The following is a 13,929-nucleotide window of genomic DNA, read 5'->3' on the forward strand; positions in this document are numbered from 1 at the left end:
ACTTACATTACAACTGACACAAGAATGCTATTGTAGAAATGAATCAAATATTACTAATATAACATTGGCCGGCAAATTTTACACAAGTGGCACAGACTGTAGCCTATTATTGGGCAGTTGCTACTTGTAGCTTAGCTAGTAATAAGTGTGTTGGTGGTAGCTTCACTATTTCCTGAATAAAGTAATTTTTCAATAGCTTAACTTCTTTATATGAAGTAGCTTGGCCAAACAAGCTACACTTTTGTCATGTGAAATTAGCACAATTTAAAGTAGCTTCCTATGTAGTGAACTAGCCTACTGCTGTGTTTGTGTTACTAAGCTTGCTACATTTGACTGGGGTGGTAGTTTTGTGTAGTGAAGTTTTATTCATGGCAGAGTAACTGATAGTTTTGCTCACTACAATTCCCAAGTAGCTTGCCCAACACTGTATTATTCACATGTAATTCACTCTAACAAAAATAATGCATGTGGAGGTGTTCCTTGGCAGCAACAGGGGAAGTGCTATGAGAGGAAGAAGCACCCATAACCAGAGAATTGAAAGACTGTGGGATGATGTTTGGAGGGATGTAAGTAATTCCTATCACGCATTATTCACCCATTTGGAAACCGAAGGCACACTTGACACCAACAGTGAAAAGCACATTTGGGCTCTACATTTCGTGTATTTGGCTAGGATAAACTAGCCTGACGTAGTCATACTCAATTCTAGTCAGAATTTGAGTCTGATACTGCTCCATAGAGCTGTGATTATGGGGCGTGTTTCAAACCAAACAGGAAAAAAATGCCTCTGCACTCAATTGGATAGACCTACAACCAATCAGAGCAACGGAGTGTGTGACGTATGTTAAGCGACGCATAGTTGATGTCAACAGAACTCAACTGCACGCTAGAAGAAGAAAATGTGAGCGATTTTCGCAGGTGTTGTAAAAATAATGTAAGGATACACGGAGTTCTTCAACACACGAACCTCATTTTTGAGAGAAACAGTAAAGGTGAATGCATATACGATCAAGTTATCCGTTTAGGATTACAACTCCACAACACTGCAAACAAATCGCATCGCATTTGTCGGTCCTGTCAGAACTTTATAACACGGTTGGAACGCGACATGCCCGTGTTTAAAAAATGGACAGAAGACGAAGGAGACCAGCCTGAAGAACCGTGTTCATCTGAGGCATCAGAGACGCCCCGGACTCTGAAGAAGTTCTGCCCCAATCCGTCAACTCCAACCGGTACAAAAACGCGAAGAAGCATTACAGAGGTAAGCTTGTTAATACATTTCTACTTCTTATGATATGACTATGAGAATAACCTCGATTGCCACGTTTCACATGAGTTAATAGTGAGTCGTGATTATTGTCCAATGTGATAAACACTGTGCATTCCCACACTCCTCATTTCCGTGAAATCTATCTATGATTAAATCATCTAGTCATATTTTGACATGCCTAGTATTCTGGAAGCCAGCCCGAATTTCAGTGTAGTGTGAGCAAATGTTACCAGGATAAACTTGTACCTGATGTGTAAGTTGGCCTTTGTCACTTTGTCAATATGTAGAAACTTCATTTTGTAATGGACTAGCATGTTATCCAACCCCCACTTCTGTGCTCTGCACCTCTGCGGGGGGTGGGCAGTGTTTCTCTGACCTGCTTGCATCTGCTTGCAATTGCATCTGGTGTCACCATATTTAACAGTCTGTATTTTCCAATGTATTGTCAATGCACGTTAGACTTATTAGGCTATACTGTAATTCTTCACACTGATGTGTTCACTTATATTTCAGGTTGTCACCCATTTTCCATCCACTTGACCTCCACCTGGAACACCTTCTCAAATCATTTATGAGAGGATTGGGACCAAACATGTCAGAAATGTCAGCAGCCAGAATCAGTAGGTCCATTGGCATCGTCAAAGAGCTAATGGACAAAACGGACACAGAGCTGGAGCTGACAAGGCCGGCTGGCATTCATCATGTGGCCCGAGAACAGGACGTTTTAACACTGGTAAACGTTTTCAGGGAGACACAATTTTCCCAACAAAAATCACCCAGGCAGGCAGTCTCATACATTCCCGAATTTCAAGAGAAACTTATTGGCAAAGCTGAATTACCAGGAGAAAAAAATGGACTGGCAAAATGTGCCTATTTAAATAATTAAGGAAATGTGAAATGTAAATGGTGATGGTAATTTGTAAATATTGTTTTCATAAATGACAATGTAAATAATTGTGTTTTCATATAATAGTTTAGTAGTATCCACATTCTTGTGTGTGTTTTCTTATTGGTTGTATGTTCAAAGTTCAGAGTATATCTTCAAACATTACCTATTATGTGTAGATATTAAAAATCTTTATTGACATGTCTTTTAAATGCAGAAACATCACCAACCAGTAGAGAAGTATAAACCATTTTAATTTTATTAAAAAATATTAATGTAACAGAGGTAAAAAAAGGCATTTGCACAACAACAGGACCCTGAAGCTACAAATTTGAGCCTGAATTTGAAGCTAGTCTGAGATCTTCAACATTGACAAGCCTGATTCCAAGTTACTTGGTGATGATTGTATCTTATCCTCATCCTCGTCATCAAAGTAACCAGTGTAATCCATGTCAACCTGAACACGGTCATCCTGAACAACACCGTCATCAAACAAATTAGTTTGACTCTGTTCGATGTCATCAAAAACCTCATGCATAATTCATAGTATCTCTTTTGCATGTTCCAGCTTGTATGTAGGGAGATTATGGATAATGAAGTCCAGGTCAAATATCTGTGTGCACTGTTCTAAAACTGATCAATGAGTTCATCTCCAAAAGCAGTGCAGGCTGTGTCGACTGTGTAAAGTGGTATGTTTGTATGGTCCTGAAGTAAACTACTCCTGTAAGTTTGTAACAGTTCCCTGATCAAAAGTGTGCCCTCAGGTGTGACTATTCTGTGTTTGTGGTGTGATGAAACCTCCCCTTGAAAGTGTTCATATTTGGGGATTAGCTCCCCACAACCTTCAGGTTCACAAGAACAAACAGAATGGCAGTGAGTGCAGCACAGATGTCCTAGATCAACAGATGTGGCGTGTTCCTCAAAATGGCAGTACAAAGCTTTCCGCAGACAACTAGTGACTCCATTAAAGTACCGTCTTAACTGCTGGGTCAAGCTTTGTACTAACATCCCTCACAATCCAGTGTAGGCACTCCAGTGTATGGCCAGGTACTTTAATCAGACCCAGTCTGATGTTTGTTCTGTTTGGGCTCAGGGCCAAAATGATTGGATTGTCCATCTGAAGCTGTTTCATAACCCTGGCTCTGAATTCCCGATCAGCAGAAGCGGTCAATGTCAGCACAGGTGTACCTGGAATATATAGCAGTACAAAAAGCAACCAATAAGTAACAGTAAAAATAAGAAATTATGAGTAGTATCATTTAGTACTTTTTAATGACTGTACTGACATCTGAAAAGAATACATCACTTATAAGGGGTACAGTGACTACCAATATGGGTATGGTGCTTGAGTACATAAAGCAACACCCAAATGCCCTTCTGCCCTTTTGCAGCCTGACAACTGATAGAAATAAAACAGTAACCTACATTAGAATGTTTTAACAGCTAGTTCGCTACAATCACACTAACGTTATGATTGTACCAAGTCTGAGTTAGCGAACGTACAACGATACCTAGGCTACAACATGGGATTCATATCACGACATTGGGAGTTATTTACTAAGTCAGACAGTTAGATTCTCTTACCATTTGTAAGTTAGATGAACTTCGTCCACGATGATACCCATTACGTTGGCTTGAAAAACATCGGAGCCTAGCATGTCCCTCCACTTGTTGTTCAGCAGCCAGGATTCCGGGCTTCAAAAAAGGATCTGGCAACGACCGCTGGCTATATCCACCTCGTCGTGCACGCCGAGTTGCATCGCCGTGATGCCCATTTCAGTTGCTTCGGCAAAAAACATCTTTCTTATCAACAAATGCCTTGATCCCGTTACTCTGTTCCTCTTTTAAAATTAATTCGCTGTCGATATCTTCTAGAACAGACCTGATAGCAGAATCTACAAATCTCAATTCTCCAGCGGCAGCCATCGTTGTTGTAAACGAATTCAACCCAAGCGCTCTTTGGTGACGTGGTTGATTACGTTACTGTTGAGCATCTGTCCATCATCGTATAAAGCCCGCCCTGACAATTTGATTGGCCCGCCAGCTTTTGGGCGAGCATACTCGCGCCACTATTGATCAATGCCAGACCGAACTTCCCGACCTCAAACGTTGTGGGCGGGACTAAGTTCGGAATGGCACCCAGGCTAAGGATAAACCAGCATTTGAAGCTGTTCCAAGATCAGTGGAACCACCACAAACTGAGGACAGCAAGATACATGTCCCCATACCAGCTCTTCATTAGAGGTTGCCTTGCCCAGCAGAACACCACTCACACTGCCATACAGGGGATTTTTTGTGCGGAAGATTCAAGGCATCAAGCTGCAGAGGTGGAAGGCATTCCCCATCCAGCAGAAGTACCTGGGGGTTTCTCAAGAGAGGAAGACCACATGCCAGAAGCCATCCGTGTACCTGCCAACAACTTCCAGCCTGCTGCTCAACAAATGGAACAGCTCCAGCATATGGACCCTTTAGGCGGGGAAGCAGATCAACTTGGAGTTGATGTTTTAGACCAGGTTCTTGCTATTTTGAGGGACATGCCCGATAATAGTCGGTAGATGTTGTTCATGTTGTCTACATTCAACTGAAACAGACAATTAAGATGAAGATGTGTTAGATAAATTTGTTTTTTGGAAGAACAAAAAACTCTCTAGACATGTGTGACAAAATATATCAACACTTAATGCTTAGTTTTTACAGATGTTCCATCTAGTTCCAAAGTAACAATTCCTCCTTGGTTTTATATCAACTTCTAAAGTCTTCCCATTCCATCTTCATCTGTGTCCCCAACAATGAAAACTAATGTATTTAGGCTACCTAATTTTATGTCATCCACTAAACATCAGTGAGTCGTTGGACAAAGGTTGTGACCCTGTTATTCACACTAATCTTTGCAGCCAACATTATAATGTATCTCTGTAAACATTGTTGCAATGCCTCTTCATTTCTGTCTCGTTACATTTCGTGCCTGGGCTACCACTTCAACACCATTGACTGTAACTATTGAAACTGTAACAACTGTGCAAATTGTAGCCTAACGTTCATTGTTACAGTTCAACACTGACACTGAATGCAAACGAGAATATTGCAAGCAGCTCAGAGTAGCTATAAAGTTAAACTACTCAACTATTTAACTGTTCAGCCATTTCAACTGTCAGTTGTTATCAACTATGACTCCAGCCAACTGTTTCCTCTGCCCACAACTGTTTCCAAATAAATGTTAATATACAGTATGTTTAGCATTTTCAGCAGAAAGTTCCTGCCACAAGCAATAAGACAACCAGCATGTAGGCCTAGGTCTAAACAAGGCCCACCAAGACAGACAGCCAGCATGCCAGCAACGTCCACCTTATTTTACTTCCTGATGAGGATGTCTCTGTCATTCCCTGTTCTGTGGTTTGGTGGTTAAAGAGTCAGTCAGGCCTGATTTACATGCACTAAGCGCTATGAGTAGGCCTAGCAACTGATTACCAAATGACAGACAGTTAAATTTCTGATTAAAAATAATTTTGGTGGCGCTTTGCTGTTTTGAATTAATGTACGCCTTATAAGCGACCCTCCCAACACAACTAACCCATTCTCATCTGATCACCCCTACTCATAGGCTAGGCCTAGTCTATGTAGGCTAGGCTACACATGCAAATCAACATGGAGGTGTGTCCGACAACGTAGAACTATTAAGAATTGTGTCCGAATTAACAGCCGCATTGATAACGCAGTCAAATGTAGAGAAATATGCCACCTTTTACCACTGTAAGGGGAAAAAAACATAGATGCTAATCTAGGCTAGCCTACATTAGCCTACACGTCAAATATTTACCTCTGGCTGTAGCTACACGGGAAATATTTGCGCCTGGATTAACTTACATCTAAAGAAATGACAAGGAGGAGGGGGCGTGTCCACATTTCGGGAGGGAAAAATCGTTAAGTTAGCCTATGGACTAGCACTTTTTAATGATGGCACAAAGACAGCGAGTTAGATTGTTGCAAGAAAACTTCAACAGAATTTTAAGTGAACAACTTCGTGATGAGGGGATGGCAGAGGGATCATCACAGACTGTGATCGAGAGGTAACGTTAACTTTAAAGGTTATATCAGCGATTTCAGGCCCAAGACCAATAATGCCCAAACATAAATGTATCGCTGATACAACTTTCAAGGTCAAAAAGTATAGTAATCTTTGATAAGGTTAAGATTGAGTATGCCTAGGACATGCTAGTTTATTCTATGTTTGGGTTAGCCTAAAGTAACTACAGTCTACTACAGCTACTGTTGAGTTATGTAAGGGATAACGGCCGCCGAGGTGTCCTGTTATACGGAATTACTGGATTAAGGCGGGAGGCAAAAAACTCCCCAACGCGCAGCTGAGGTCACAGGCTACCACGAAGGTCGTTATCCCGCTTATCACCAGGTTGCCAGTTAAATTAACAAGCAGATCTATACTAACTTTGCGCCAGACTTGTAGCTTCTAACTTTGACAGTCCATCCGATCTGGGGCAGCTGACTGAACGTTTTTTTCTCGCATAAACCCGCAACACTAACGTTATCTGACTTTATGCAGAGTGGAAGCATCGTCTTTGTCATTATTGGTAAGTGTATTACGTTATACAAGTACAATTTTAAAATGAAATTGATGTCAATGTGATGTTAGTCGGTTAAATATTTATATTAAACATAATTAAAAAAGTTCACAAACATATAGTTTACACTGATATGACATTCTGACAACCTGGGTAGTCTATGTTTTTTTAAACATCCACAATGCTTAAATTTCTGAATATCGTGTCCATTGATAGGCTGCCTACATTTATATTCGACATTTGTGTTTGTGGGATGGTGTGTACTCAAAATAAAACATATATTTCCCATTAAAGTGACTGTTGTCTAGCCTGACGTTGTCATACTCAAATTCTAGTCAGAATATGAGTCTGATACTGCTCCATTGGGACGTTATTATGGGGCGTGTTTCAACTGAAACAGGGGGGGAATGCCTCTGCACTCAATTGGATAGACCTAACCAATCAGAGCAACAAAAAAGCTTACCGTGAGGGAGGAAGAAAACACATGAACCATCCTTCTGCTCCTATATCCCCTCCGTTTTTAAAAATAATTCTGTTGAACAGTGATATGCTACAAACATGTTAAACAGCTGGGAAAGGCTGTCGCAAATCCCTCGAACAGGTGGTCAATCAGATATTTCAAACGAACGAGGGAACATGTCGCAATGCAACATCGCTGTTTTCCCTTGATGAAAGTGAAACCACTAGTTTTCCCACATCTCAACTTTGGCCGAAGTTTTCAGAAATAATCGTTTTCAGTGATACAAACTCATTAAATAATATGAATTTTCCATATGGGGTCTTAAAAGCCATGTGTCCTTCTAGCCACAGCGTTTTTGTTTCAAACATAAACCTAATCTATGCGTGCTCAGATGACGTGATAGACCAGGCGCTGTTGCTCACCTGTCCATCATCGTAAAGCCTGATTTGATTGGTCCGCCAGATTTAGGGCCAGCATACTCTATATATAGTCTATAGTATACTACTTAAACGGCACCGACAATCAAAAAATCCAGTGGAAACTATATGGCAGAAGTGTGTAGGCCAATCTGCCCACCAGCTTTTTCAACTTCGCTACCTACAGATGTTTTACCGGTATGATATTTCGAAACGCCATGTTATTCCCCATAGACAATCCACGCCCGGAAGTTGGATGGATACGGAAATTACGGAGGCGGGACTTATTCTGGAGAGGTCTATGGAGCAATGCCAGAGCGAACTTCCCGTGGGGCGGGACTAAGTTCGGAATGGCACCCAGGCTAACTGTTGTCTTGCTATGCATGCACAATCTGTCTGATGAATTTAAACTTTGTAAACTTAATGCATCTTTGTAACGTAACTATAAATAAGTCCTTTATGAACGTTTCTAAATGTTGCGCTATTTATCCTTTTTTTTGCCCATTCAAACATCTTGTAGATTTTTATTCACATAATTACTAGGTTGTTGCCTGTTCTATCCAGTAGGTGGCAGTCCAGGATAAGAAATGAACTAAACAGTAGCTGAGAACGTCTATTAGTAAAACGGGCTCTGACAGTAGGAAACGTTAACCTTGCCTGTATCTCATATCTCTCACTCAGTACTCAGTCCACACCACTTTAATCACATTTTGTATTATTTATTTGTGCAAGCATTTTACTATAAAGTCATGTAATAAAGAATCTTTGAATATTGAATCTAATATTTACTCTTTGTTTCTTTGCTTTGTGTGATTTTTGTATGTCTTACAGGTGCACCGTGGATCCGCTGTTGCCAAGGGTTCAAAGTTGCCAAATGTTTTTTTGTGCATCTGGATTCAAGTTTGTTTTTCAACATAAGCAAAATAAAACATTGTTCTCTATGCCTTTTTAAATAAAACATTTTTTTTTAAATTACAAATTGTGTGGGTATTTTGTTTGGGTCTTAATTGTCTGATAGGCTAAATATGAATGTCCATGAAGCAGGACATTCAGTCACGTTACTACCACGACAAATCTTTGCGTTGCCACTGCACTGCTGTCATGTTCATCTTGGCATGTTCAAACACTTTAATTGGTTTAAACCTTAAAGAGGTTTAATCTTACCTTTAATATTATTTATTCTATCCGAATGGGTGCGATGTAGGTATTCAATTTCATCTGAAGTGGTATTAAAAAGGTCTTAAAAAGTCTTAAATTTAGGTCTGACAATTCTGGGGGTACCCTGCATACCAAAAAGGTGATGAAGGTGGAGCTCATAAATCAAATATCCAGTCACAGTGTAGCAGATGCCCTGCAGTACTGCAATGTAGAGCTGCACCTTCCTCAGTTCCAGGGGTGTGAGGAGACCGTTCAGCTCATTCGTGGTAGTCCTTGAGCAAGGCAGTTGTTCTGGGGAGATATAAAATAAATAAATGAATGAAAAGGGATTTGAGATGTATCTTATTTTTGTTAGGGTGAATTACATGTGAATAATACAGTGTTGGGCAAGCTACTTGAAAGTTACTCTGCCATGAATAAAACTTCACTACACAAAACTACCACCCCAGTCAAATGTAGCAAGCTTAGTAACACAAACACAGCAGTAGGCAAGTTCACTACATAGGAAGCTACTTTAAATTGTGCTAATTTCACATGACAAGAAAAGTGTAGCTTGTTTAGCCAAGCTACTTCATATAAAGAAGTTAAGCTATTGAAAAGTTACTTTATTTAGGAAATAGTGAAGCTACCACCAACACACTTATTACTAGCTAAGCTACAAGTAGCAACTGCCCAATAATAGGCTACAGTCTGTACCACTTGTGTAAAATCCGCCGGCCAATGTTATACTAGTAATATTTGATTCATTTCTACAATAGCATTCTTGTGTCAGTTGTAATGTAAGTCAGTGTTATGGAATATGACTTATGACTCTCAGTTCATAGCCGGGTGAACACCTGAACACCTAGCAAGTAGCCTAGCTAGCTGGCTACGACTTACATACAGTAATAACAAAGATCCTTGCTCCTTTTCAACTCTCTGGTAATATTGCATTCACAAAATACAACCAATAGTACGTTAAGTAATGTTAAATCTTACTTTTGGAAAGTAATCCCCCGAGCCCTGTTTGCGATGGTCCGCCAATTTGAGCAGGAATATGCTGCACATTGCTCTGGCATCTTGTTTCTTCTGCTGCCATAGATATATACACTAGATGTCGCCTTCTGCTTCTCAGCATGCGTCAACACCGCCGCCATCTTTGTACAGGGATCTGAAGCGCTAAACTAGTTCTCCTGTATTGTCAGCGTTACCTATTTAGCGACGTTTGGCCATCCCTAGCGATAGAAAACCTTTTTAGCGATTAGCGACAAATTTGGGAACTTCTCACAATGATGGCAGATCGGCTTCTTTGTTGTTGAAACGTAAGAAAATCACCTTTCATGGCTTTGTCATTTATGAATTCAGCTACATCTCGTTTGCCCATGGCACTGACCCATGATTATAAAAGTAACGACTGGCGTAGCCTATGTAGTAGCAGAGGTAAATGTTCTACAGATCTACAGCAACTTCTGGTGAGATTACAACTTACATGAGTAAACGAGACGAGGGGTATGTGGCCTCAACCAGAGCCTGTCTAGAAGAGCCTGTTTACTTTCATTGTATCGAACCTGGTTGCAGTTTACTCATTGTTCCTCTAGGGGCCGCCGCTAGCTAGTGCAGAATGAATGGGAGTCTATGGGGCTAGACGGGTAAAATGTATTTTTATGATCGTCTTAAGCTTAGTTTTCTCTAGACTCAACCATAAATACATGCCTGTCAGTTGGAACAACCCAAAAAACTAGATAATTGCTTGAGATTTTGACGATTTATGGTGATTTTATTTTCGCTAGATCTTTGCCCAGATTGACGCTAATGCATTATAGAGGAGTGGATCACTGAAGCAAGATGGCGTCTCGATTGACGCATTCGTTCCAATGAACAGCAGTAGTCAAGGCGACATCTAGTGTATATGTCTATGTTCTGCTGCAACTATAGCGGCTGCATTTCCTGTTTCCATTCCAGCAGCCAATGCTGTGTCTACTCTGGCACATAGGCTCTGGCATTGCAGCAAATCATCCCAGGGTTGCCAACTCTCACGCATCTGGCGTGACACTCACGCTTTTCACGCCAAATCCATTCTTTTTTTTTTGCAATTTTGTTGATGACTAGACTATACCACAGCATTGTTTCTAAATGACAGGATACGAGTTTAAGGCATACACATGTCTAGACCAACAGCAGGTAGGTCTAATATCCGCCTACAACGTTCTCAGCACAGTTTTCTCTGATTGTTGATTCGCTGACTAGGCTATTTTAATCCGGTCCGCGACACCTTCACGGAACACGCTGCTATTTAGACATAAGGCAGACCGACATAAAGTGTGGCCGCCCATTCTTCTCTAGGAACTACTCGCGAAGTAGCCTCACAGACATCACATGAAATACCTTTTTCTCATCTTTTATAAGGTGCTATAGCCGCTATTTGCTGCGATAAACGGTTCGCGAGAAAATTAACTTTAAAGAAATAATCATATTAGGCTACTATAACTCTGCGCTCTTTTCAATTCATATAGGAGGAATATCTCACAAACTTCAACCGACATTTCTTGAGTGTGCGTGAGATTGGTGATGAAACCATTCATAAGTCTCAATCTGTCCATTTCTTTCCACAAAACTCGCCAGAAGTCATAATTTAAGTGGTTATTTTTAATTTTTTTCTACTGAGCTACTACCTTTTTCAGGTGGACAGGGGGGCCCTTTTCATGTCTGTGCCCAGGGGCCCAGTGGCTCATAATCCTTCCATGCCACGGGGTTAAAACACTGGTCTTGTTTAAGTGCAATCAATAATTTAACTGTACATTTTGAAGAAACTTTTCCATTCTATTAGGGTTTTTTTTTTAAAAACATAAACCAGGGATTATACTGTACATAGCAAAAAAGTCAGGGGACAGACATTTTTAAAATTAGGTTTAGGGAAAAATGTAACGCACACGCACTATGACTTCACAAAATCTCACTCCAGCCAAACACCCAAAGTTGGCAACCCTGTCATCCAGTCGTCATTTTTTTACTTCTGACGTCAGACGCAAAGTTTTTGCGCTTGGCACACGTAAAAATATGACGTCTGACGCTCAGACGTCTATTTTTTCCTCCTGAAGAAGTAAAAAATCTACACGTGGAGGCGTTATTTTGACAGACGTTATGTCCTGAACGGCTTGCCATAGACACCAGCTTGCTAATGGTGGTAGTTCACTGTGATAAACATTAAAATTATAGCCTGACCAGCCAGACTAGGCAATAACATATTTGCTGCCGCTAGGGTGCGTCTAGATTTCTAGGCTATTAAAATTAGCTTTGAATTGAATCAATAAGATGTAGCCTTATAGCCTATGATCTTTGTGTAGACAAGAACATGTTGTTCCATGTGCCCTTTTTTAAAATTTGAGCCCCTGCCCCATGGGCGGACTGGCCATCTGGCATACTGGGCATTTTCCCGGTGGGCCGAGGCACCTTTTGGGCCGATAGAATAGGCTATATATAATTTAATTATCTTGGCCAACGATCGGCCCAAAGGAAGGACAATCAGCGGCCCATTGGTTACATTTCAATATTGACACTGGACTAATCCAATAACAGCTCACGTCAGGCCCCACCCCTTCCATTTTGGCTCAGAGCCAGGATTATGTGAGCGCATCAAAAGTTAATTGCCTACACGAAATTGCGGCGGGTGCCGGTAGTGACAATTGTGCAAAATTAACACCAATGTAGAAGCTTCAAAAATACAATGCAAGTAAGCTAGCATATGTCAGCAACGTGTTGAAGTTCGTTGAGTTTGAACGAGGATGGATGTAAGCAAGCATACAGAGCAAGGGACAGTGAACAGGTGGAGAGTGCGAGCCTAGTTGAGGCTACATGATAAGAACTCAGTGGTGGAACAGGTAGGCTGTGACATGCATGCCATGCTGACTATGATGATTATGATGACTTATTAATTGCGATAATGTAATGTAGTCTAATTATAACATAGTAATTAGGCCGTACTGTGATTATAATAACAAATAGCGCAACTTTTCTAAAATTTCTTAAATTTTCTAAATGAATGATTAGCAAACCCGGACAGCAAAATAGTGTGAAATCGACGTTAATTGTTGGTCAGATTGATCAGTTTCCGTCAGACGCCCAAAATTCAACATCGATGGCATGAGTGGTGGTTGGTCTCTCAAAGTAGAGAAGGGTTCTATCTTGGAAGGGTTATCATGGTAAAGAAGGGCTAAAAGACTGCAGACTGACGGAAATGTAGGTTACAAAACGTCACGTCATGCACAAGCCAACTAAGCTACAGTAGCATATAACCTATACGATAGGCTACTGGAAGACACTAAAGATAATTAGTTCATGTAGCTGTAGGCCTTCTGTTCCAAAATGTGCCAGCAATGTAGGTAGGTAGTATAGCCTACAGGAATAAAATATGTCCAGCAACAGCCCTGTTTGTGTTGTTTCAGTTGTCCTACAGTGATAACTGGTATAAATTACATTAATGTCTTAAGACAATCTGGGTAATTGAACTCTTTACACATACTGTAGGCTTCAGTATTTTTTGGCGCTGCTGTCAATTGTAGCCTATTGAATTTTTAAATGATACTTTGAATTCAAGCAGAAACTCTTCTTTAATAATTGCTTGTTAGCCTACTTGAATATGGAGATCATATGCTCCATGCCTACCTTTGATCAGTCAGAGAGATGACCAATGAGGCCTATCACTTTCAGTAGTTCTGAAAGGGAGGGAACTTCATCTTCTAGTTTCTTTCGATTTGCAGTGTGACCTAAAGCGAACTACGAGTTTAAAATGGACGAACAGCTTGTTCCTAAGAGCCAGTTAGCAATAGGGTGCCATACGTTCGAATTTAGGCCGGCCCGGACATGGATTTTAAAAGCCCTGTCCGGCGTCCGGCGCAGCCTCAAGCCGGACGCTCATTTGTCCTCCTTTTTGGAGTTGCGCTGGGCATCTAGAATCTTTGCTCGGACGCGGCATCGTTTCACAAACTATGGACGGGAAGACTGCTGGTCAAATTATGTGCAGTGCTTCTGTCACTCGTCTGATAATTTGCTGCGCAATTTATGAAGGAACCATGACAGAACCAGGACTGACAGAAAAAGAAAACAAACGTAAGTCAGGAGGAAATACATGTTAAGTTGATCTGTTTGCATCTTTCCAGCGTGTGTTGCTGGCCTAGCCTATAGGG

General features: G+C 40.9%; 1 long non-coding RNA gene across 1 annotated transcript; it reads right to left on the minus strand.

Moving 5' to 3' along the window:
- Window positions 1-2,389: 2,389 nt before the first annotated feature.
- Window positions 2,390-4,302, minus strand: LOC143099972 (uncharacterized). The gene is made up of 2 exons (XR_012981779.1): window positions 3,741-4,302; window positions 2,390-3,344 (listed from the first exon to the last, which is right to left on the minus strand). It is a non-coding gene; the product is annotated as an uncharacterized LOC143099972 (long non-coding RNA).
- Between the last annotated feature and the right edge of the window lie 9,627 nt (window positions 4,303-13,929).

This window comes from Alosa pseudoharengus, unplaced genomic scaffold, assembly GCF_046254945.1.
Source record: "Alosa pseudoharengus isolate Yale_2024_CS ecotype anadromous, Long Island Sound unplaced genomic scaffold, YU_APseudo_1.1 YU_APseudo_1.1_scf_3, whole genome shotgun sequence".
Lineage (NCBI taxonomy): Eukaryota > Metazoa > Chordata > Actinopteri > Clupeiformes > Clupeidae > Alosa > Alosa pseudoharengus.